The following is a 23,193-nucleotide window of genomic DNA, read 5'->3' as shown; positions in this document are numbered from 1 at the left end:
AGGATGCCCTTTATCACCACTCTTATTCAACATTGTGCTGGAGGTCCTAGCCAGAGCAATTAGGCTAGAAAAAGAAATAAAGGGGATCCAAATTGGTAGAGAAGAAGTAAAAGTATCTCTGTTTGCAGAATATACAATCTTATACACAGAAAACCCCAAAGAATCCACAAGAAAACTGGTAGAACTAATAGAAGATTTTAGCAAACTATCAGGACACAAGATAAACATAAAAAAATCAGCTGGATTCCTCTACACCAACAAAGAAAACTTCGAAGAGGAAATCAACAAGTCAATGCCATTTCCAATAGCCCCCAAGAAGATAAAATACTTAGGAATAAATCTAACCAGAAGATGTAAAAGACCTATACAAAGAAAAGTACAAGACACTCCTGTAAGACACCAAAAGAGACTTACATAAGTGGAAAAATATACCTTGCTTATAGATAGGAAGACTCAACATTGTAAAAATGTCTGTTCTACCCAAAGTGATCTACAGATACAATGCAATCCCGATGAAAACTCCAATGGCATTTTTTAATGAGATGGAGAAACAAATCACCAACTTCATACGGAAAGGGAAGAGGCCCCAGATAAGTAGAGCATACTGAAAAGAACAAAGAGAATCATACTACCTGTTTTCAGAACCTATTATATCGCCACAGTAGTCAAAACAGCCGGTACAAAGGATACATAAACCAATGGAACAGAATCGAGAATCCAGAAGTAAATTTATCCACCTATGAGTAGCTGATATTTGACAAAGGCCCAAAGTCTGTTAACTGAGGAAAAAATAGTCTGTTTAACAAATGGTGCTGGCACAACTGGATATCCATTTACAAGAAAATGAAACAAGAACCATACCTCACACCATGCACAAAAACTAATTCAAAATGGATCAAAGACCTAAATATAAAATCTAAAACGATAAAGATCATGGAAGAAAAAATAGGGACAACACTAGGAGCCCTAATACATGCCATAAACAGAATACAAAACATTACTAACAAGGCACAAACACCAGAAGAGAAACTAGATAACTGAGAGCTCCTAAAAATCAAACACTTCTTATGTTCATTAAAAGACTTCACCGAAAGAGTCAAAAGACAACCTACAGACTGGGAAAAAAAATTTTGGCTACAACAAAACCAATCAGCGTCTAATCTCTAAAATCTGCAAGATACTGTAAAAGCTAAACAACAAAAAGAGAAATAACCCAACTACAAAATGGGCAAAGGATATGAACAGGCACTTCAACAGCTATCGGATATATGAGGAAATGCTCACGATCCTTAGCCATTAGAGAAATGCAAATCAAAACTACAATAAGATACCATCTCACCCCAACAAGGCTAGCACTAATCCAAAAAAAACAAACTAATAAATGTTAGAGAGGATGAGGAGAGACAGGAACACTTATATACTGCTGGTGGGAATGTAAAATGGTACAAATGCTTTGGAAATCGATTTGATGCTTCCTTAAAAAGCTAGAAATAGAAGTACCATATGATCCAGCAATTCCACTCGTCGGAATATATCCTAGAAAAATAAGAGCCTTCTCATGAATTGATATATGCATATCCATGTTCACTGCAGCACTGTTCACAACAGCAAAAAGATGGAAACAACTTAGGTGCCCATCAATGGAAGAACGGATAAACAAATTATGGTACATTTGTACAATGGAATACAATGCGACTGTAAAGAACAACCACGAATCCATGAAACATTCTTATAACATGGATGAATTGGGAAGGCATTATGCTGAGTGAAGTCAGTTGCAAAAGGACAAATATTTTATGAGACCACTATTACAAGAACTCAAGAAAAGGCTTAAACACGGAAGAAAACATTCTTTGATTGCTATGAGGGTGGGGAGGGAGGGGAATGGGTATTCACTAACTAGATATAGATAAGAAATTTTCTTAGGTGAAGGGAAGGACAACACACAGTACAGGGGAAGTCAGTAGAACTGGACTAAACCAAAGGCTAAGAAGTTTCCTGAATACAACCACATTTTGAAAGTACACCTACCAAAAGATCCGGCATTTCTACTTATAGACATTTTCTCAGGAGAAAGTATATGTCCAAGTAATGAATTGTGCATGCATATCTGTAGCAACTTTATGTGTAATAGCCCAAATCAGAAAACAACTGAAATATCTATCGACAGATAAATGAATAAACTAATTATGCAAAATTAATACAAAGAAACATTAAAAATAATTTAATTTTTGATAAATGTTAAAATGTGGAAAAATATCAAAATAGTTATGCTAGAGAAAGATGCAGGAAAGGTAAACAAATATATTGTCACAGAAATATGAGTAGTTGCCTGTGAATGAATGAAATGTGAAGGAATATAAAAAAGAAACAGAAAGGGCACAAGGAAACTTTTGGGGTGATGGATGTATTTATTATCTTTATTATGGTGATGATTTCATGTATGCATATATGTCAAAACTTATATAGTAGATTTTATACCTGTGCAATTTATTGTATGTCAATTACACACAGTAAAACTTTGAAAAAACAAAGCACATAAATGTCAGTCAAATGGAATTGAAAATTTATTAAAGTTCAAATAAAAAATTAACCAGAAAACCTGAGGGAAAAAAGAACTAATAAAGAAATCCAAGTACTGCTTCCTTGGAAAACAAACAAGTGAAAAAAATTTTAGAAGAATCTATCAGAGACTGTTATTAAGGGAGAAAATCTCAAAGTAATGAAACAATATAGAGAGGATAGTATAACAATAAAACATAGTATTTTGCACCATGTTTTGCAAACATTTTTGAGAACGTAGATGGAAAGAATGCCTTTCTAGAAAAATATACATGAACAAAACTACCTCTGTAAATATATGAAGTAGGTAAGTATTACAGACAAAAGAATAAGTTATGAATTACTGATTGCCAAAAATAAATATAACATTATTAAATAAGAAAATTGGAATTATAAAGTCCTCAATTCCCCAGTTTATCTAGAAATATAACATGATTTCATTGAAAATACTAGCAAGATTTTTTTTTTTTAGATGGAATATACAAAATGATATTTACAGCCTATTGGGTCTAAGGAACAGGCAAATATAGCTAGAAACACTTTTTAAAAGGAGTTATGATAGAGAACTAGCCTTAACAGAAATTTTGAAAACTAAAATGGGCAAAAATGATTAATGATTTTCAGTGTTGAGGTGATTTTGAACTTTGCCCATCAACATTTAATTAATTTATACAATCTCTTAGTTACAGCAATTTCAGGAATTTATTCTATATTTGGAGAGCTGGTGGCACACTGGTTAAGAGCTAAGGCTGCTAGCCTAAAGGTTGGCAGTTTGAACCCACTAACTGCTTCCTGGCAATATGGTATACTTAAGTATGCAAATTGATGAGAATTGATGGATGGATAAGATCATAATTTCAGCCTTCTCCTAAGAACAAAGATTACGAAAAACTAAATATCTACTGTCTTGATTATCTAGTGCTGCTGTAACAGAAATACCACAAGTGGATGGCTTTAACTAAGAGAAACTTATTCTCTCACTGTCTAGGAGGCTATAAGTCCAAATTCAGGGTGCCAGCTCCAGGGAAAGGCTTTCTCTCATTGTCGGCTCTGGGGGAAGGTCCTTGTCATCGCTTTTCCCTGGTTGAGGAGCTTCTCATCGCAGGGACCCTGAGTCCAAAGGACATGTTATCCTCCTGGCTCTTGTTTCTTGGTACTATGTGGTCCCTTGAGGTATGGCTGAACCAAAAGTTTGGCAGTTCAAATCCACCAGTCACTCCTTGGAAACCCTATGGGGCAGTTCTACTCGGTCCTATAGGGTCGCTATGAGTAGGAATCAACTCAGTGTCAATGAGTTTGGTGTTTTTTTTTGGGGGGGGGGTTGTCTCTCTGCTTGCTTCACTCTTTTATGTCTCACAGGAGATTGGTTTAAGACACAATCTAATCTTGTAGATTGAGTCCTGCTTTATTAACATAACTGCCTGTAATCCTACCTCATTAACATCATTGAGGTAGGATTTACAACACATGAGATAATCACATTAGATAACAAAATGGTGGACAATCACACAATACTGGGAATCATGGCCTAGCCAAGCTGACACAAATTTTTGGGGAACACAATTCAATCCATGACATCTACCAATAAGAAAAAGAGTTAAAAAAATAAAATACCTTCTATATAGCCAAATGAAGGAATCAATATACAGCTATTAAATAGATGGAGGAAATTAATATCTATCTATCTGTAACATGTTCTTGAATAAAATAATTCAAATTATAATGTCACCAGTTCTCCTTGTGTGTGTGTGTGTGCCTGTGTGTGTGTACACACACATATGCACACACATATATAATCTTAAGTGAAAAACAAAATTCATGAACGTTTTATCATATGCAGGTATAAATACTTGAGTGGAATATTTCTTAAATTATACCCGAGTGACTGCTAGCGGTAGCTGTTTGGGGTAATAAACTCTATGAATTTGTAACTAGGATAAAAGAGAAACTTACTTTTTTAAAGATTTCTAAATTACGTTATGAAATATATGCACTTAAAATTATAAAAATGATGCAATGTACCCACCACCCAAATTAAAAAAAAAATAGCGCATTACAAATATCTTTATGGGCTTTTATATAACTCTCCCATAGTAAATCCCCCTCCCTCTCATCTCCACCACCCCTCTGTCAGTTTGTTGTACTATACTGGCTTGGATGTTGCTATGATACTGGAAGTTATGCCAAAGGTATTTCAAATACCAGCAGTGTCCCCTATGGTGGACAGGTTTCAATGGAGTTTCCAGACTAAGACAGACTATGAAGAAAGGTCTGACAACCTATTTCTGAAAATTACCCAATGAAAACCCTATGGTTCATAGAATATTGTTTGCTATAGTGCTGGAAGATGAGCCCTGTAAGTTAGAAGGCAGTCAAAATACACAGTGGCCACAACAATGCACTCAAGCATACCAAAGTTTGTGAAGATGGTACAGGACTGGGCAACGTTTTGTTCTGTTGTGTACAGGGTCACCATGCATCAGAGCCAACTCGATGGCAACTAACAACAACCCTGTCCCCTAGATGTAGTTACTTAACTATAATTTATATTTATCACCCTTTAGTCTTGGGCTCTGATTTTCACGCCTGTGTATGAATCTCTAAACAATATTCTGTGTGTTAGTGCATGCTTTGAAAAATTACATGACACACTGTATGTGTTAATTAGCACATTTCTTTGTACCTTCAATACATTTTTTTAATTTAATGTTATTTTGTGCAGCTTAAGTTTATCCAAAGGTATTCGAATTTTCTTCTAGATTTTTGCTATTGCAGTTTTTGTTACTGCTGCTTTGGTTGATGTTGCTTTGGTCATCCTTGTATTCTTCTCTTGAGAAACATATTTTAAAAGTTTATCTAGAAGCAGAATTGCTGGATCCTAATTTATGAGCACCCTGACATCTACTAGTGAAGAAACTGTTTCCCAATGTAATTATATCAATTTATATTTCTTCTGTAATTTATGATTTTGCATTTGCTACACAATCTCAACAAACTTGGGATTGATAGATTTTTAAAATTTTGCCAACATGGTAGCTATAAAAATAGTATATACAGTGGTTTTACTTTTTTAATTTCTTTTTTGCTGATTATTTAGAAATTGAGCAGATTTTCATATGTATTTCAGTGATTTATGTTATCTTTTCTATGAAATATTTTATAGTAATTTTTGCCCATCTTATCTATTAAATAGTTTTCCATTTTATTTATTATTACAATGCTTTAAAGATTAAGTATATTGTAAATATCTTCTAAACTTTGTGGTTTGCCTTTTGAATTTATGGTGTGCTTTTATAAGCAAAAGTTCTCAATTTTAATTAGGTCAACTTTATATTTTCTATAACTGTTTGTACTATTTGTATAAAAAATAACTGTAACGTATAGCAGAATATCTAGAAAACACAAGGCCAAAATGTTCATTTTTCAGATAAATAAAACCTGTGATTATATACTAGTGATAAAACATCATTAAAGCGTTTTCTAAAAATGTACTTGAGAAATAAAGAACGAAGTTCTGAAAACAGAAAGAATAGCAAGCCAAGAAAATATGAACCATGTGGATAAAACCAAATAATTGGTGACAGTATAAAATTATGATCACAATCTCTATTCTTGTGGAAAAAAAATTATAGATATAAATAATCAAGTCATATAATTTGAGAAGATAATCTGAGTTAAAACATTCTCAGTTTATTTTATTGTTTAAGAGAAGATAAAAGATCATTATGCATCTTCTATTTTGCTATGTTAATTATGGAAGCTAAAATTTATAGAGTTTCCACTGAACTATAGAAACATCCAAAATTTGTAGAGAAAAAAAAAAGAGCAAGAAGAATTGGGAAAAAAATTCTCTACCAAAAGAAGAAAATACAAGATTAAAAAAAATATAATAAAATAAAAAGCACCACAAATAAGCCAGGCCAAATAATAAATACAAATACATTTTATATATGAGGAGCTTTATTTGAATTTTATAATTTAGAAGTTAGTCTTTTAGCAATTCATTATTGAAAATTAAGCTCTAAGAAGTCACTGGAACCAATATTTAATAATGAAACCCCAGTACCACAGTGTTTAGCAATAATTTCACATCCTCAGCAGAGAGAACAAGGACTTAATTAGTATTAAAACTGAATAACACAGTTATACTCCTAGAAATGGTCCCTCAGGTTTGGGGTTGACTGAGCTTTAAATTGCCTGTATTCTATTGACTATTCAATTCTCTTGGTCAACTGATAAATAAAATACTTTAGTCATCAGAGCTGTTAATCCACTTTCATGACACTCGCTTTGCTTGAAATATTAGATTAGCTCTTTTTGTTTTCTGAATTTAAGATTCAGGTCAAGTCAAATGGGGTTTATGTCATTGCAAATTGACAGGCACAAAACAACTCCATCTGCGGAATCTGAGGATTTTTGTGGAATTAACAGCACTTTCTAAAATCAGCAAACAAAATGATTTCTGTCAGCATGTTGAAATCGTTATTTTTTCTCTATGTTATTTTATTTTGATAATCGTATTAAAATTTGTAAGCAGTTATTCCCTAAATATCAGTAATTAGCTGAATTCACAGTAGCTGAATCATAGTCTTTTGATGACCCATAGACAGGTGTATCTATGTCATATTATACATTTAATACAGACTTCATTGGATATAAGATGTATGTTTGTTGTCATTTCTTTTTTTCAACTCCAACCCCCTAGTAATTTGATGTGGGAGAATCTACAAATAAAACTGAATTATTAACACAATGTCATCTAATTTGTGTATGCTAATATTTATATATAATATTTTTACATGATTAAAAAACACTAAAATTTTAGAAACTAGGATATAGATGAAATGAAAAATACTCATAATCCCAGCATCCAAACAAATATATGTATTTAATATTTTCATATGTATTTTAATTCTTTAACTATTGTGAATAATTATATTTATTCAGATACTCATTTTAATATTTGGTATTTTAAATGATTAGAAGTGAATATGTACACTTTGAATATTTCTTCCAAATTTTTTTTCTGTGTGTATGTTTGAATATCTGTGTATTTTCATTTACTTTTCCCCATTATTTTTATACATGAACATTTTCATGTAACATTATTGTATTAATTTGGTACACCAATTTTAGTGACTGTACAGTGGTTAATTTTCTTTCTCTGCCATATTTTGAGTTTTCTTGACTTTTCTGTTCCTTTAATTACTGTTCCCAAAATTTTAATATAGGTAACTGACAAAGTTTGAAATCAATGACAGAGCTCAAAATCCTTTATCTTATATCTTCTATTATTTATCATTATTACTGTTGTCCACTATTTTAGTGGTTGCTTCTTTGTGAGTGTTTGTGTGTCTTGTTGTTGTGTGCTGTCAAATATGTGTAATCCCCATAAAATAGGAAAAAAATAATTATTACTATTTATATCAGTTTTCTACTGTTACTGTAAAAAATTACTACAAACTGCAGGTCAGAAGACTGAAGTCTGTTTCACTATCTGTTGGCAAGACTGGTTCCTTCTTGGATTAGAGAACCTGTTCCCTTGCCTTTTCCAGAATCTCATGGCCCCCTACATTTATTTGTTCATGGCTCCATCTTCTCTCTTTAGAGCCAGGAGCTTAGCCCCTTCTCTCTCCTCTTATCTCCTGTCTCCCTCTTGTAAGGACCCTTAAGAATATACTGAGGCCATTTGGATAATTTAGGATAATCTCCCTATCTCAAGATTCTTGATTTAATTACAACTTTATCATGTTCATGTGACATGTTCACAGGTTCTGGGGATTAAGATGTGAGCATCTTCGGGTGGCCATTATTTAGCCTACCACACTATTGGTTTTAACCTTATCAATACACTTCACAATATTTTGCTCATCATACATTTATGTTTACTCAGTAAAGTTGGAGATTAAATGGATGATTTTGTTGTGGTGATGGTAGTAATGAAGACAATACAACAGTTTATAGTTTTACTGCTGTGTAGAACATTAACCAACATTGAACCTAATCTGGAAATTTTGTTTCAGTATTATATACTCAACTAATTTATATAAATCCTAGATATTTAAAGCCCTTTTAAACCAATTGCCTTTTCCCCCACTTCTCTCATTAAGGAATTTGATAAATCTTTGATATGAATTAACCATCTATTCATAATGGCTAATGATGCTGAACATAATTGCATGTGATGATTTGATATTTGTATATCCTCTTCAATGAAAAGTCTATGCATGTCTTTTACTCAAGTTCTAATTGGACTCTTTTTTAATGTGGAATTTTCAGAGTTCTTTATATATTTTATATACTAATCCTTTGTCAGATGTGTGATTTGCAAATATTTTCACCCAGTAAGTAATGGGTCCTTTTATCTTCTTAACAGTTTCTTTCACAGACAAAAATACTTTTATTTTTTGAAGAGGTCCAATATACCAACTTTCCTTTTAACATTCCGATTTTGATGTCATATCAAATAGCTCTATATCTAGACCTAGGTCATGTAAATCGTTCCCATGTTTTCTAGAAGTTTTATATTTTTATATATTAAATTTTGATTTTGCTTTTTTTTGTAAGTTGTGAGGTTTAGGTTGATGTTCTTTTTTTTTCTTTTTGTCTTTAAATACCTATTTTCACCAACATCATTTATTGAAATAGCTCTTGCTCTTTTATCAAAAATTAATTGAGCATATTTGTTTGGATCTATGCCTGCATTTTCTGTTCTATTTGACTGGTCTATGTGTGTATTCATGCTGCAATACCGCTATCTTCATTAACGTAGACTTAACTTCGAGAAAAGTGTGATTTATCTTACTTTGTTTTGTTTCTAAAATTAGTTTGGCTCTCCTGGATGTTTTTTCTTTACATGTCAATTTTAGAATAAACTTTTCTATGTTTACAAAAACACTTTCTAGATTCTGATAGGAAGTGAGTTAAATCCATTGATCAGTAAGGGAGATTTGACGTCTTTACTATGCTGACTATTTCAATCCATGAACACAGTGTCTCTCCAGGTGTTTGGATCGTCTTTTATTTCTGTCATCAACACGTTGTAATTTTCATTATATACAACGTGTAAACTTTTCATTAGATATATACTTAAGTACGTCATTTTCTTTCCAGCAATTATAAATTGAATTGTGATTCTTATTTTGGTTTCCCCTTGTTTGTCATCAGTATATAGGAATATAATTGAATCTTGTTTGCTGAAATTATATCATGTGAATTACTAAACATGCTTATTAGTTCTAGAAAGTTTTCAAATATTCCGTTGGATTTTCCATGTAGACAATCATGCCATCTGCAAGCAGACACAGTTCTATTTCTGCTTTTCCAGTTTATACGCTTTTTATCTCTTGTTTTGCCTTATTGCAGTGATTAGAACTTCTAGGACTGTGTTGGATAAAAGTGTTGAGTAGACATTCTTGTTTTGGTTCCAATCATAGAAGGAAAGCATTCAGTGTTTAGCCGTGAAATATGATGTTATCTGCCTGTTTTTGCAGATGTTTTTTGTGAGAACATCTCTACTCCTAGTCTACTGAGATTTATTTTATAAATCATGAATGAATATTTATTTTTTCAATTTTCAAATGCCATACCTGTGTTAATTGATTAGACTATTGATTGTTCTTCTTTAGTCTTTTGATATGGAAGATTTCATTGATTGATTTTGGATATTGAATCAGCCTTGCATCCTTAAATATATTGCACGTGATCATGAATTTAATCATGAATTCAATTTCTTTAACAACTATAAGATATTCACTTTATCTAATTCATCTTGGCTGAATTGTGGTAGTTTGTGGTGTTTGAGGAATGGTCCATTTCTGTTTATGAAATTTATTAGCATAAAGTCACTTATAGTTTTCCCTTATCATACTTTTCTTTACAGTATAAACTTACTTTTTAAAACAATTTTAGTTTTATGCACAAGAAATGTGAAGATAGTACATAGAAATTCCATATACCTTACACCCAGTTTCCTGTATTATTAACATTTTATATTAGACGGTGCATTTGTCAAATTAATGATGCAATTTTAATATATTACCATTAACTGAAGTTCATATTTTTTTAGATTTTCTTAGTTTTTCACTAATTTTCTTTTTCTATTCCAGGATTCTATGTAGTACAACATACTTCATTTACCCATTGCTATTGCCGTCGAGTCCATTCCAACTCGTAGCGACCTTATAAGACAGAGTAGATCTGCCCCATAGGATTTCCAAGGAGCAGCGTGGATTCAAACTGCCAACCTTTTGGTTAGCAGCTGAGCTCTTAACCACTTTGCCACCAGGGCTCCGTAATTAGTTGTTATTTTTCCTTACGTTCCTTTTGGCTTTGACAAGTTCTAAGACTTTTCTTGTTTTTGATGAACTTGAGAGTTACGAGAACTAGTCAGATATATTTTAAAATGTACCTCAATTGAGATTTGTCTTTTTTTTTTTTTCATGATTACACTAGAGTTATAGGTTTTATAAAACAAGATTATAGAGGTAAACTGTCATTCCTATCACATCATATCAAGGCTACATACTATCAAAAGACTTATCACTGTTGTGTTAAGCTTGGTCATATGGCTGACTCTTTGTAGTAAACTGCAAAAGCCAGAACCTGTGTAAGGTGGAAACCTGACAGAGAAGAAAAATTCAAACATTTTCCGTTAATAGAGAGCTCCCTGGTGGTGCAGTGGTTAAGCAAGTGGCTGCTAATGCAAAGGTCAGTGTTTTGAACCTACCAGCTGTTCTGTGGGAGAAAGATGTGGCAGCTACTGATGATTACCCAATATTACGCAGCAAAGACCTACACTGAATCTCTGATATGGTAGTCTTCTCTGGGATGACTACCCACTACTTGGTGGTAGGCCAATTACATTGTATCACTTCTTCATGGAAAGGAGACTGCTTTGTTCTTACTCAAATTGACAGTTATTCTGAATGTGATTTGCCTTCTCAGCACGTAATGCTCCTGCCAAAAATACCATCTGTAGACTTACAGAATGCCTTATCCGCCATCATGCTATGCCACACAGCATTAATTTTGATGAAGAAATTAACTTCACATCAAAGGAATTACAACAGTGATCCCATGCTCATGGAATTCACTGGCCTTATCATAGTCCCCATCATCCTGAAGCAGCTGGCTTGAGAAAAATGTGGAATGCAGGGCTGACACAATTTACTCCAGGAGGAGACTGCATATGCTGTAAACCAGCATCCAATATATGGTGCTATTTTTCCCATAGCAACATCCTTCACATTTGGTACAGTGTTTTTTATTTCTGTTATTTCTTGTTGTTACTTTGTTAAAATTCCCATCTCTCTGCTTAATCATCCACCTATTCCTGCATGTTGTCTATTTTTATATTAGAGAACTTAACATGTTAATAATAGTTATATTAAATCCCCTATATGGCAATTCCAACATCTGTGTCATATCTGTCTCATTCTAATGTTAATTTGAAGCAAGATTTTTCTTTTCTTGTATTTTAGCATGCCTGTAATTCTTTGTCAAAAGCTGGACATTGTTTAAAATAATAGGAAAGAAAGTACATAGTCTTTAGTGTGCAGTTTTATGTTAATATGGGAAAGAATTAGTCTGTTTAATATTTGCTGTACTTAGAAGTGCCAGAGGTATCAAATTCCTCTGATATCCTTGTTTGTTTCCCATGTTAACTTTTAACTTTGATTTTTTCATAAAAAATCCTCCTCAGAGAAGATCGGTGTCTTGTAGCTCTTTCAACTTCAGTCTCCTATCATTTTATTGGAAAAGTGTTTATGTTGCAATGTATTTGCAAGAGTTGTGCAAATTCATGCAATTGTGGGAGGCTAGCAAGGTTAAAATCCATAGAGAAGGTCGGTAGGTTTGAAACACAGGCGAAAGCAGATTTTGTATTCTTGTGTCTGAATATTCAGGACAGATTATCAAGTTTAAAACTCAGACAGGATATCTATGGTGCAGTCTTAGGACAGAATTTCTTCTACACTGCGTAACCTCAGTTTTCCCTCTTAAATCATTTAACTGGTTGGATGATGCCCACCCACATAATTGAGGGTAATCTCCTTTACTTAGAGTAAACTTGATGTAAATGTTAATCACATATACAAAATATTTTCACAGGAACTTTTTGTGTTGAACCAAATAACTTTGCACCAAAGCTTTGTTGACCAAAAATTAACCATTAGAGGCGGTTTATGATTAAATCTCGGTCTTTTAGTGGATATGTTTTCCTGGGCTGTAGATTTAACAAACATTTATTTGACATTTTTCTCATCTTAAAGAAAACTTGAATGGTGAAGTATGCTGCAGTGGGAGAAAATCCTTTTTTTTTTTTTTTCTGGTGGGATAAGACTGGCAAAGCCTTTTCCACTGGTGTATACGCCTTTGTTACTGAGAATGCTTTCTCCGTGCTTGCCAGAGACATGAGGGAACTTTTTTGATTCATGAATGTGAGAACCTGATGGAGTTTCTGTAGGTAAAACCCATGAAAGTGTGGGGATTCCCCTAAGATTACAGACCCCAGAGTTCTTCAGTGTCATGCTAGTCCAAATAGTATCCAACAATTCTTCAAAATTACCATTTTAATGTTCCTTGCAGTTAATGGCTTCACTGGCTTCTTCTCCAGTAAAAAGATCTCAACTATAGTTTTATGGATTCTCCTGTTTCTCCAGGTTTTGAGGTGGCAGTGTGCCATACAACCTCATTCTCAGGTTGAGAATCACTGCGTCCAAGAGTAGACATTGATTTTGTTGGTTCAGCTTTTTTTTGTAGTAAAATCATGAGTGATGACTTCTAAGCTCTTTACATATTGAGCTGAAACTACAAGTCTCTTATTGTCAGTTTAATGGCTTCAGGATCACTCTCGATACTCTGTTTCATTCCTGACACTGGTGATGTAAGTCTCTTCTTCTTTTATCGTTGTGAATCTTACTAGAGTTTTATCAATTTTATAGATTTTTTTTGGAAAGACCACTTTTTGTTTCATTGATTTTCTAGTTAGAGGGAAATGTAAAAACCTTTCCTTCCTCTAATTCCCTTTACTCCCACCATTTGTAATATAATTGTTTTAATTATTTTCTACAAGCATTTAGAACCACAACAGACAGTGTTAGAATTTTTGATCCAACAAACTTGTTGCCATCAAGTTGATTCTGACTCATAAACATAATTTGGAAGACTCAAGAGAAGGAAAGTCTGTTGTATTTAACCCTATATTTTCATACTATGTTTTCTCTTCTCTCCTCATATTTCAAAATTCCCTCACTTACTGGTTCCTTCTGTTTCAACAGTTTCCTTTAGCCATTATTTTAGGATAGGTAGGTAATAAATTCTTAGTTTTTCTTCGTCTGTGAATGAGTTGATTTCCCCTTCATTCCTGAGGGATATTTTCACTCAATATATGATTCTGATTTGACTATTCTTTTCCTTCAGCCCTTGAAAAAATGTCCCACTTTCTTCTTATCTCCAGAAGGATTTCTTATGAGAAATCTATTATCATTTGATTTTTCTTTTTTTTCTCTGTAGGTAAGGTGTATTCTCTCCCATTGCTTTCAAGATATTTTTGGTGTCATTACTTTCAAATTATTGACTATTATATATCTTAGTTTGAATTTCTCTAGGTTTATATGATTAACGGCTCTTTGAAATTCTTAGGTTGCAGATTTATATTATTTTCCAAAGTTGGAGGGTCGCTTCTATTATTTCCCTGAGTACTTTTATTTCTTTTCTACATTCAGACTCTGATAACATGCATATTAGATGTTTTGTTATAGTCCCACCAACTCTTGAAATTCTGTTTATTTTTTAAATTCTATTTTATCTTTGTTGTTCAGAATGGATAATTTCTATCGTATCGTTCTGTCTTCAAGTTCACTGGCTTATCAATACCTTCATTCTTCTGTTTTGCATATCCACTGATTTTTTTTTAATTTGTTGATGTATTTTTGACTTCTAAAATTTCCTTTTCTTTGATGATACTATTTTTTCCCATTCATTTCAAGTATGTTCATAAATACTCATTGAAGCAATATTACGATAAAAACCAAAAAAAAAAAAAAAAACCCAAACAAACCCATTGCTGTTGTGTTAATTTTGACTCATAGCAACTCTATAGGACAGATCAGAATGGCCCATAGGGTTTCCAAAGTTCGGTTGGTGAATTTGAACTGCTGACCTCTTGGTTAGCAACCAGATGCATAACCACTGTGCCACATTAAAATAATTGTCAGACAATTCTAACATTACTGTTGTCTTAGTGTTGGCATCTATTGATTGTCTTGTTTAATTTACTTTGAGATCTTCCTGGTTCTTGGAAAATTGAGTGGTTCTCAGTAGAAATCTAGACATTTTGGATATTATGTTTTGAGTCTCTGAATCTTATTTAAAACTTTTGTTTTAGCTTGCTTTCTCTTAAATGGTTCCAGCAGACCAGCTCCCTTATTACAGCCAGATGGAGATAGAATTTCAGATTCCCTACTCATTCTCCACAGGTATAGGGGTCAACACTCCAGTGCGTATTTTGGGGGAAAACAATTCAATCCACAACAGATGGCAAGAGCTTCACTTTGACTGCTGCTGCTGGCAGATCAGGTCACCCAATGTTACATTGAATGTTGAGCAGGGGATAGGATGGTTTTAGTCTTTGCTGTAATGGTGCTTCCAGTGTATCAGACATTCCACAGGGTTGGCTATGAAATGAAAGTTGGGGCTCTCCACTAGGTCTCTGTTGGATTTTCCTTTCTCAGTCTTTTGGCCCAAGGGAACAGGCTATTCTTTTTTTTTTCCCCTAACCCCCCTTTAATTTTTTATCCCTATTGACAGCTTGGTGTTACAGGGCTTTCCGGCACCCAGGCTAGAGGTATATGGGAGATAAAAAGAAAACCCAGGGAATTCACCACCACATTGTCATTTCTCAAGAACTGAAGTCCAAATCATTCTTTTTTTTTTAACCTACTTTCGATATACTTCTATCATTGTGTATTGAATAATTTCCAAGATATTTAGTTATATTTAGAGGTGAAGAGCAGGGAAAAAATTAGTCTATGCCATCTTGTCCAGGAACAGAAGTGAATCTAAGTATATTTTGATATATGTTTTTGGGCCATATACCTTTCATTCTTATGATATTTACTGGCGCTATTTTCTCCTGTACCTGCTATCTACCCCAAAGGAAGCAGATGTAGTCGATTTTTCCCCTAATGTTTTCAAATAGACTCTAAATACTTTAAAATACTAACATTTTAGTATTTTAAGTCAAATGTATCATGCCGACAATAAAGCAAATTCCCATGACTATGAAGTGCATGAGTCCATTAGATTTTTTATTGTTTTCATTTGTCGTTTGTTTTTTACATGTTGCCTAATTGATTAAAACTCCTGTATTTGGGTCCAGGTCTCTTGGTCTTGTGCTTTGATGAGAAGCTCCTCCATTTTAATATCAAATTTTGGGACAAAGGTTCCAAAGCCACTTTGTTAAGAAGACATGTGTGAAGAATAATTATAATTTATTTCATAGTTTGACATTTGGTTTTCTTTACACAGCTTCTTTTTTTCAGACCACTAACGCCTATCTCAAAATTTTACCTGCATTGTTAGAAAGTAAGACAAGAGAGAGAGAGAAAGGACTGCTGGCCAGGAGTGGATGTTTGAGAAACTATTCTCTCTCCCATCTGTTGTAGCAACTTTAGTTCTAAGATAAATAAATCTTTTGTATTTTGGTCATTGAATTGTCTAGCTTTTTTTTTTTTTTTTTGTCTTCTTCAAATTAAGCAATTTACTTAAGACCCTTTGGAATTTCCTCCAGTTATTCCAAGCAACACTGCACTCTGATTACAAACTAGAAAGTATTTACTAGCCTCTGGGGATATCTTGCTTGTTTGTTTGTTTTTTAGGAAAATATAAATTATCGCGTGCTATTTTTGGATGTTTTTAATACTTATTTAACCATTTTTCCTTTACTATAGATACTGATTTCCTTTCCGTATATTCTTTTCTGTTCCTCATACAAAGAATCAGGAAGGTATCCATTTTAGGAACAAGTGTAAATAGTGCAGTTTTAAATTTAACACTCACTTTTCAACAAGTATTTATTGTACACCTATTTTGTGCTCAGTGGTAATCTATGCTTTTACAGTGATGAAAACAAGCAAACAACAAACAGTTATTTGAGAGAGACATCCAATAATAAGCAGATTTAAAAAAAAGTAATCTAATTACAGGTACTGTTAAGTAGCACTTTGGCTAAGACGTTAAATAAAAATGGAGACAGACACCTACTTTAATGATAATGATCCAAGAAGACATCTCTGGGATGGTGATATCTAAGTAGCAAGTTAAGTAATGAGCCATGAGAAGACAAGGGAGGAAGGATCTCAGTGATGATAATATATGAGAAGTCTCTGTATTAGGAGAGAACAGGATCTGGGCCAGGATTGCTACGAGTATTAGTAGGCAGTAAACCAGTGGACAAGTCAGGGAAAATAAAATTTTACAAGTAGGCCAGGGACAGAGCAAGAAGTGCTTCATGGGTCATGGTAAAGGTTTCAGATTTACTTCATCATAGTTCCTCAACTGCTTAGTTAACTGTAGTTTATTTTGTAATTTCTATATTACACAAGTTATATTAAAACATTTTCTGAAAGAAGGCATAATCTTAAAAATAACAATGCATCAGTTAAGTCACTATCTAAAATATAAATAAATCAGTATTTCCCTTATTATCTTTACCTGTATATAGGTAATTTTTCTCACTAAATTGATATTTCCACCAGGACAACAATCATATTGTATCCCAGAGACTAACGCAATTTTAATAAACATGGTCATTACTTGCTAAAATCAAGCTATTTTGAAAATCAATAAAACATTAGCCCAATATTAATTAAATTATTATCTTGAGCCATAAATAATGGTAGATGCAACAGATAAAAATATGATTTAATCTGCACAAAAACCTGTACTACATATTAGACACCGTATCCCTATTTTTAGCATTATGGTTCAACTTCCCGTTGAAAACAAATAAATATGCAAAATGAAATATTAAAAAAAAAACTATTTAAATTCAACTATGAACTAGCAAAATGTAAGACTCACCAAGGCCAAAACCTAAATGAAAGCTATAACTCAGAAATATAAAGTAAGCCATGAAGCTAATGTTCCCCTTGAAGACTTCTGTCAAATTTAGTGAATTCATGAATAGTTTTTCACAATGTCTCAGGCCTTGGGGCTAGCAGACAAATCCCAGGACCCAGGCACAGTGGGAAATCTAATAGGAAACACTGAAACACTAGGAATCCAAACTTTACTTTTCAGTAGAGTTGAATTAACTCCAAACGTAAAACCCTTGGTTTTGCTCCCCCATACCACCATTGGATTACCAGAATTCTCCTATATTTGACACTGACTACAAAATAATAATAAAAATAAAAAGATGGGAGGAAGAATCCCAATTCCCATAATAAATCTTAAACATAAGCCAGCCATTAACATGGGCTGTTCATTAATTTCATATAATTTAGAAAGTCAAAAGATATTCAATCCAAGAATATTTAGTAATCCTAGACGGGTTACCCTAAGTTTCTTTCTGACAAGAAACAAATAAAAATTAGTTATGGAAGAAAACATCTTTAACCCAGCAACCCAAAAAAGTAAAACAGATAGATAGATGAATAAATGAACTTATCTACGTAGTTTTCAGATGAACAGTAACTCAATTCACAAGAAATAACTATAACAAAAAGAATAGTCTTATACATATAAAAACATAGACAAATCTACCATCTTAATGAGATTTTATTATTTTATTATATCTTTCTGTAAGCAGGTCAACTTAACAACAACAATAAAACAAAGAAGTATACAGAAACTTTGAACAATGAAATTAAAAATTATGATATATTAATATATACAAAACTCTAAAACCAAAAGTTACAGAAAAACAAATGGTGTATTTGTGAAAATTATCTAAACAAAAATTAGGATTTATATGTTATAGAACCCACTCCCTGAGCACAGGGCAACTAAGCTACATGTCAATAACAAAAAATATATAGGGCAATAAGGATTAGGCAAATATTGCATATTGAAACTAGTGAGACACCACAAAATATTCTATTATTTGTAGACTTAAGTGCTTATATTAAAAAAAAAAAATTTAAAAACTTCCACCTCAAATCAGTAAACAAAACAATAAAATAATTTTCCTATGTTATAAAACTCATTTTTTTGGCACTTGGCTCTGAGTAGGTGTTTCTGGTGGGCAGGAGGCTTCCCTATACAGGAATGGCTCAAGGACCAAGCCTCTTGCCAGATAGTGGCTCCAGAATTCCCTTGGTCCAATTGTCACCTGCACTCATCCAATGGAGGGGAAAAGAAAGCATACGGAGAACAGGCCCACTTCTTAACTACCTTGACCTGAAAGTGACACAGAAATATTTGTTCACATTTTATTGTCAAGAACTAGTCATCTGTTGTCTCTGGCTGGGAAACAGCTTACAAGTGTTAACTCTGTACTTTAGTGTTTGTTTGCCTGCTCTGACATATTTTAGGGAGGCAAGTGTTGGGGAAATGTTCTTCCTCTACACCTCTCATCCAGGCTGCTTAAGTAAAGACCTTGGGCCCAGACTATTTTCTGATAAAGAGGCTGGGAATTGAGTTGTCTTATCTCTTCCAGCTCCTTCTCCTTGCCGCAGTAGCCTTCCCCCTGTTCTGGGCACACCGTAACTTTCTCTGTCCCTTGCACATGTGTGAACACCACAGGGCACATGGCCAACCCTGCTTCTATGTCTTTTCCCAGTGGGGAGGGAATGAGGTCTCTCATGCTATGACACAAGAGGGGTAAGTGCCAGAGTTTAGGAGCCAGCCAGATTTTAGGTGGAGTAATGGAGAAACAAACTTTGTGACGCTGTACATGAGCACCCTCATGTGATCTTCTAGTTCACTACAGTTTGATAAGTCAGCCTTATGCTAGTGTCTGGCATGTAGCCACTATTGTCCACAACCACTATAAAACCTCTGCCCTCCCACTGTGGGGTGCGGAGATCTGCTTTGGTCCTGAGACCACCCAGGACTCATCTCATCTGTAAGTCTCCTTAATAAACTCCTTTGCTAACACATTGGAGTTGCCTGCTTCTTTCTTTAGTCTCTCTGCATCTTCCATTTTCAAAGGCAAATTTCATATTGCTGGTCCAAACTGGAACAGCAAGATTTGTTTTCCAATACAAAATCAACTAAGTGAAACCAGATATTAACAGATTACAGAAAAAAATCTATTTATATTAAAAAGGTGATAGTTAAAATTACATTTCTTTAAGATTTGTTTACTGATGTAAAAATATAGATAACATAACATTTGCCAATTCAGCATTTTTCACTTGTACAATTCAGTGACAACAATTATATCAATCATGTTTTGCAACCATCACACTACCCACTGCCAAATTTGCCATTACCATAAACAGAAACTCAGTGATTTCTAAACAATGGTTCCACTTTCCCCTTCCTTTCTGCCCCTGGTAACTGCTATTAAACTTTGATCTGTATACATCTGCCTGTTCTAGGTATTTCATATTAGTGAGATTATACAATATTTGTCCTTTCGTAATTGATTTACTTCACTCAGCACAATGGTTTCAGGATTCATCTATGTTGTTGCATGTATCAGGACTTCATTTCTCTTTAGGGCTGAGTAATAAAATTACACATTTCTTAATGAAAAAGAAAATCTTGGAAAGCTAGCATTATGAGTAATCACCCTATTCATAATATGGTCTACAAAACAAACAAACAACTACAAAAAAATACTTTTTAATAATGTAATGTAAGTTAAGGAACTCTTATGTTAAGGAACTTAAGGAACTCTTGGAAAAGAAAAAAAAGTGGAAAGTTTAAAACACTGAATATGGGGACTAATTATAAAGTTATGGTGATTAAAATTAAGAAAGGCTAGTGTAATTTTAACTCCAAAAGAAAAAAAAAGAAGGGTGGAATATAATAATATCGAAAAGACCTATGAGTATAAATATATTAGATTTATCACAAAGATAGACTGTAAACAAAAGGAAAGAACAAATATTTCAGTGGATGACAGTGCTAAGGCAGATGGATATCCAAGAGGGGGAAAATAATCAAAACTAAGTTAAACTGAAACAAAAAAACTTGACACCTACATCACAACAGACATTAAAAAATGATAATATTTTTAACAGGACTGCTAACTAAGAAAAATGAAACAGTAAACTGAGGAGATACTTTTGGATATTATCTTCATGACCTCTGGGTAGGGAAAGATTTCTTAAAGAGGGCCCCAAAAGGCTACTTAATATTTAAAAATTAATAGATTAAACTCACTTAGAATCATGAACTTCTCTGTGGGAAATTTTGAAAGAATAGAAAAACAGATGCACAAAGTCACAAAGGAGGATAAAGTATTTGTGACATGTATAATAATAAAAAGTCCCTCAACAATGGAATGGATCATAAGTTTGCTATAGTCATCAATGCAATGGGCTGTAACAATGAATATAAATAAACTACCACTACACACAGATGATGCCTATAAACATACTTTTAAGAGAATGAAGCTAGACAAGAATGGAGACTGTATGAGTTTTCAATTCAGAGACAGGCAAAACCAGTCACTCATGTCAAAATTCAGTAATTGTTAGCCTTTGTATAAAAAGAAAAAGATAGTGATTAACAGGTGTGTAAAGGAACACTGGGGACGCTGGTAATATGTTTGATATGAACAATCTTTCCAGGAATGATAACTTATTATGCCATGCATTTATATTTAATGTGTTGTTCTATACGTGTATCTTACTTCAGTAAAAAATAAAACAAAACTATGATTGATTTGGCTTATGCAATTGAAATTCAGAGAGGTAAGGTCTGGCGGCAGGCAACCTTTGAGATATTAAATCAGCAGAGTTAAGAAGAAATAGATTTTTCTCCTTTTCTAATGTCCATACATTAATTACTACTACATCCTAAGATTTCAAGGCCCCAATATTTCTGTGAGCAATTCACAGAAGTACATATGTCCCCCTTCATGCTCAGCAGAATGAAAGCCTATCTTTCTTCTAGCAGTCATAGAACAAAACCTGAGGTCAGAGTTATCTTGATTTATATCACATGGTCACCATGTAACTGAAAAGTGTGGCACAAGGGCGACATGAAATGATTGGCTTCATACAGCTCTGAATCTGGGTGAACAAACAACTTCAGCAGAAGCACTTGATGCCCTGATAGAAATAGAGGGCTACTTGAAAGGGTAATGAGAAGGAATATTGCTGGATTTCAACTAAAAAATGCCCCATTCAAAAATTAAAAAACAGAAACAAAAATATTCCTAACAAATTGGCTTTAGATTACAATGGTTACTTTCTCTAACCCAGAGTGGATCCAATAATAATTATTTTAATATATTTAGTGTTCTTATCTCACCGACTTAAAAATAATTAAGGTTCTAAGTAAGCACAAAATGGAAAATGAAGTAAACTGACACATTCTAGAAACGATTTTTTATGCTCTTAAATGACTCTTAAAAAATATATCACAGTACTTATCCATGCACAATGCTATTAAATAGAAACTACTGCTATGGAAAATTAAAATGTAAGGTTAACAAAGTTAATTCATATTGAGAGACTTTACCAAATTAATGTAACATTCAACGTTTGGTGGAAAAGGTAACCACATTAGAAGTATTAATGAACTGTGTGTAACTAAGCTCCCCTTTCACACTAGAAAGTGCTTCTAAATTATTGAGGTCTTCAGGAATTAATCAGGAGTCACGTTCTGAGTAAATCAGCACAAAAGAGCTGGTGATGCTATTAGATTTCAGAATCCAGCCATTTAAGTCATTATTACTGGTTTCTACATTATGACAAGAATAGTCATTCATACTAAGATCAAAAGAGAATTTTAAGAAATTCTATGCAATATATACATAAATGTATTTGTGATATTTAAAACTATTCTTAAGAAGAAAATGAGAACAAAGGGTCAGTCTACAATTTTTACACAGTTGTGGTACCAATGTGCCTCTTAGTGCAATGCTTCTTGAGCCAAATTGTTTTTGTTCTTTGTTATTTTGATATTAAGAGAAAATGTTGAAGAGAGCTTTAGCTATTAAGAATGTAAATAATCAATTATATAATCAACCAGTAAATTAAGAACAAGTTTAACCCTTTCATGGACGACAGGATATATATATATATGCTGATGTTATATTTTCCACACCAGGAGGCTTATGGGCAGAGATTTGAGCCACTTTAGTACATTCTGGCATTGTGGCAAATACAGGCGCAACTGCCTAAAAAACAAGGAAATTGGTCTACACCACCTTTGAGTATTGAGAGCCATTCATATGAGTAGATGCTTCCTGGAGGAATCATTGTGTGAAACTTTTCTGTCTTTTTGCTTCTGTACAGCTAGATAAGGCTTGCAAGTATGTTTACTATTTCCTTTATGTTATTGGGAAGGTATAGTTACCTTCAGAAATATTCAAGTAAGTGAGTTTTTTTTTGGTGAAAATACTTTGTGATGCACTCTCTGGGTCATGGTACCAATATGTTCTGTGTGTGTGGTGTGCCTCATGGAACATGGTACTGATTTGGCCCACTCTGAATCAAACTGGTA

Source organism: Trichechus manatus, unplaced genomic scaffold (assembly GCF_000243295.1).
Source record: "Trichechus manatus latirostris isolate Lorelei unplaced genomic scaffold, TriManLat1.0 scaffold00013, whole genome shotgun sequence".
NCBI lineage: Eukaryota > Metazoa > Chordata > Mammalia > Sirenia > Trichechidae > Trichechus > Trichechus manatus.
This window is presented reverse-complemented; position numbering follows the sequence as displayed.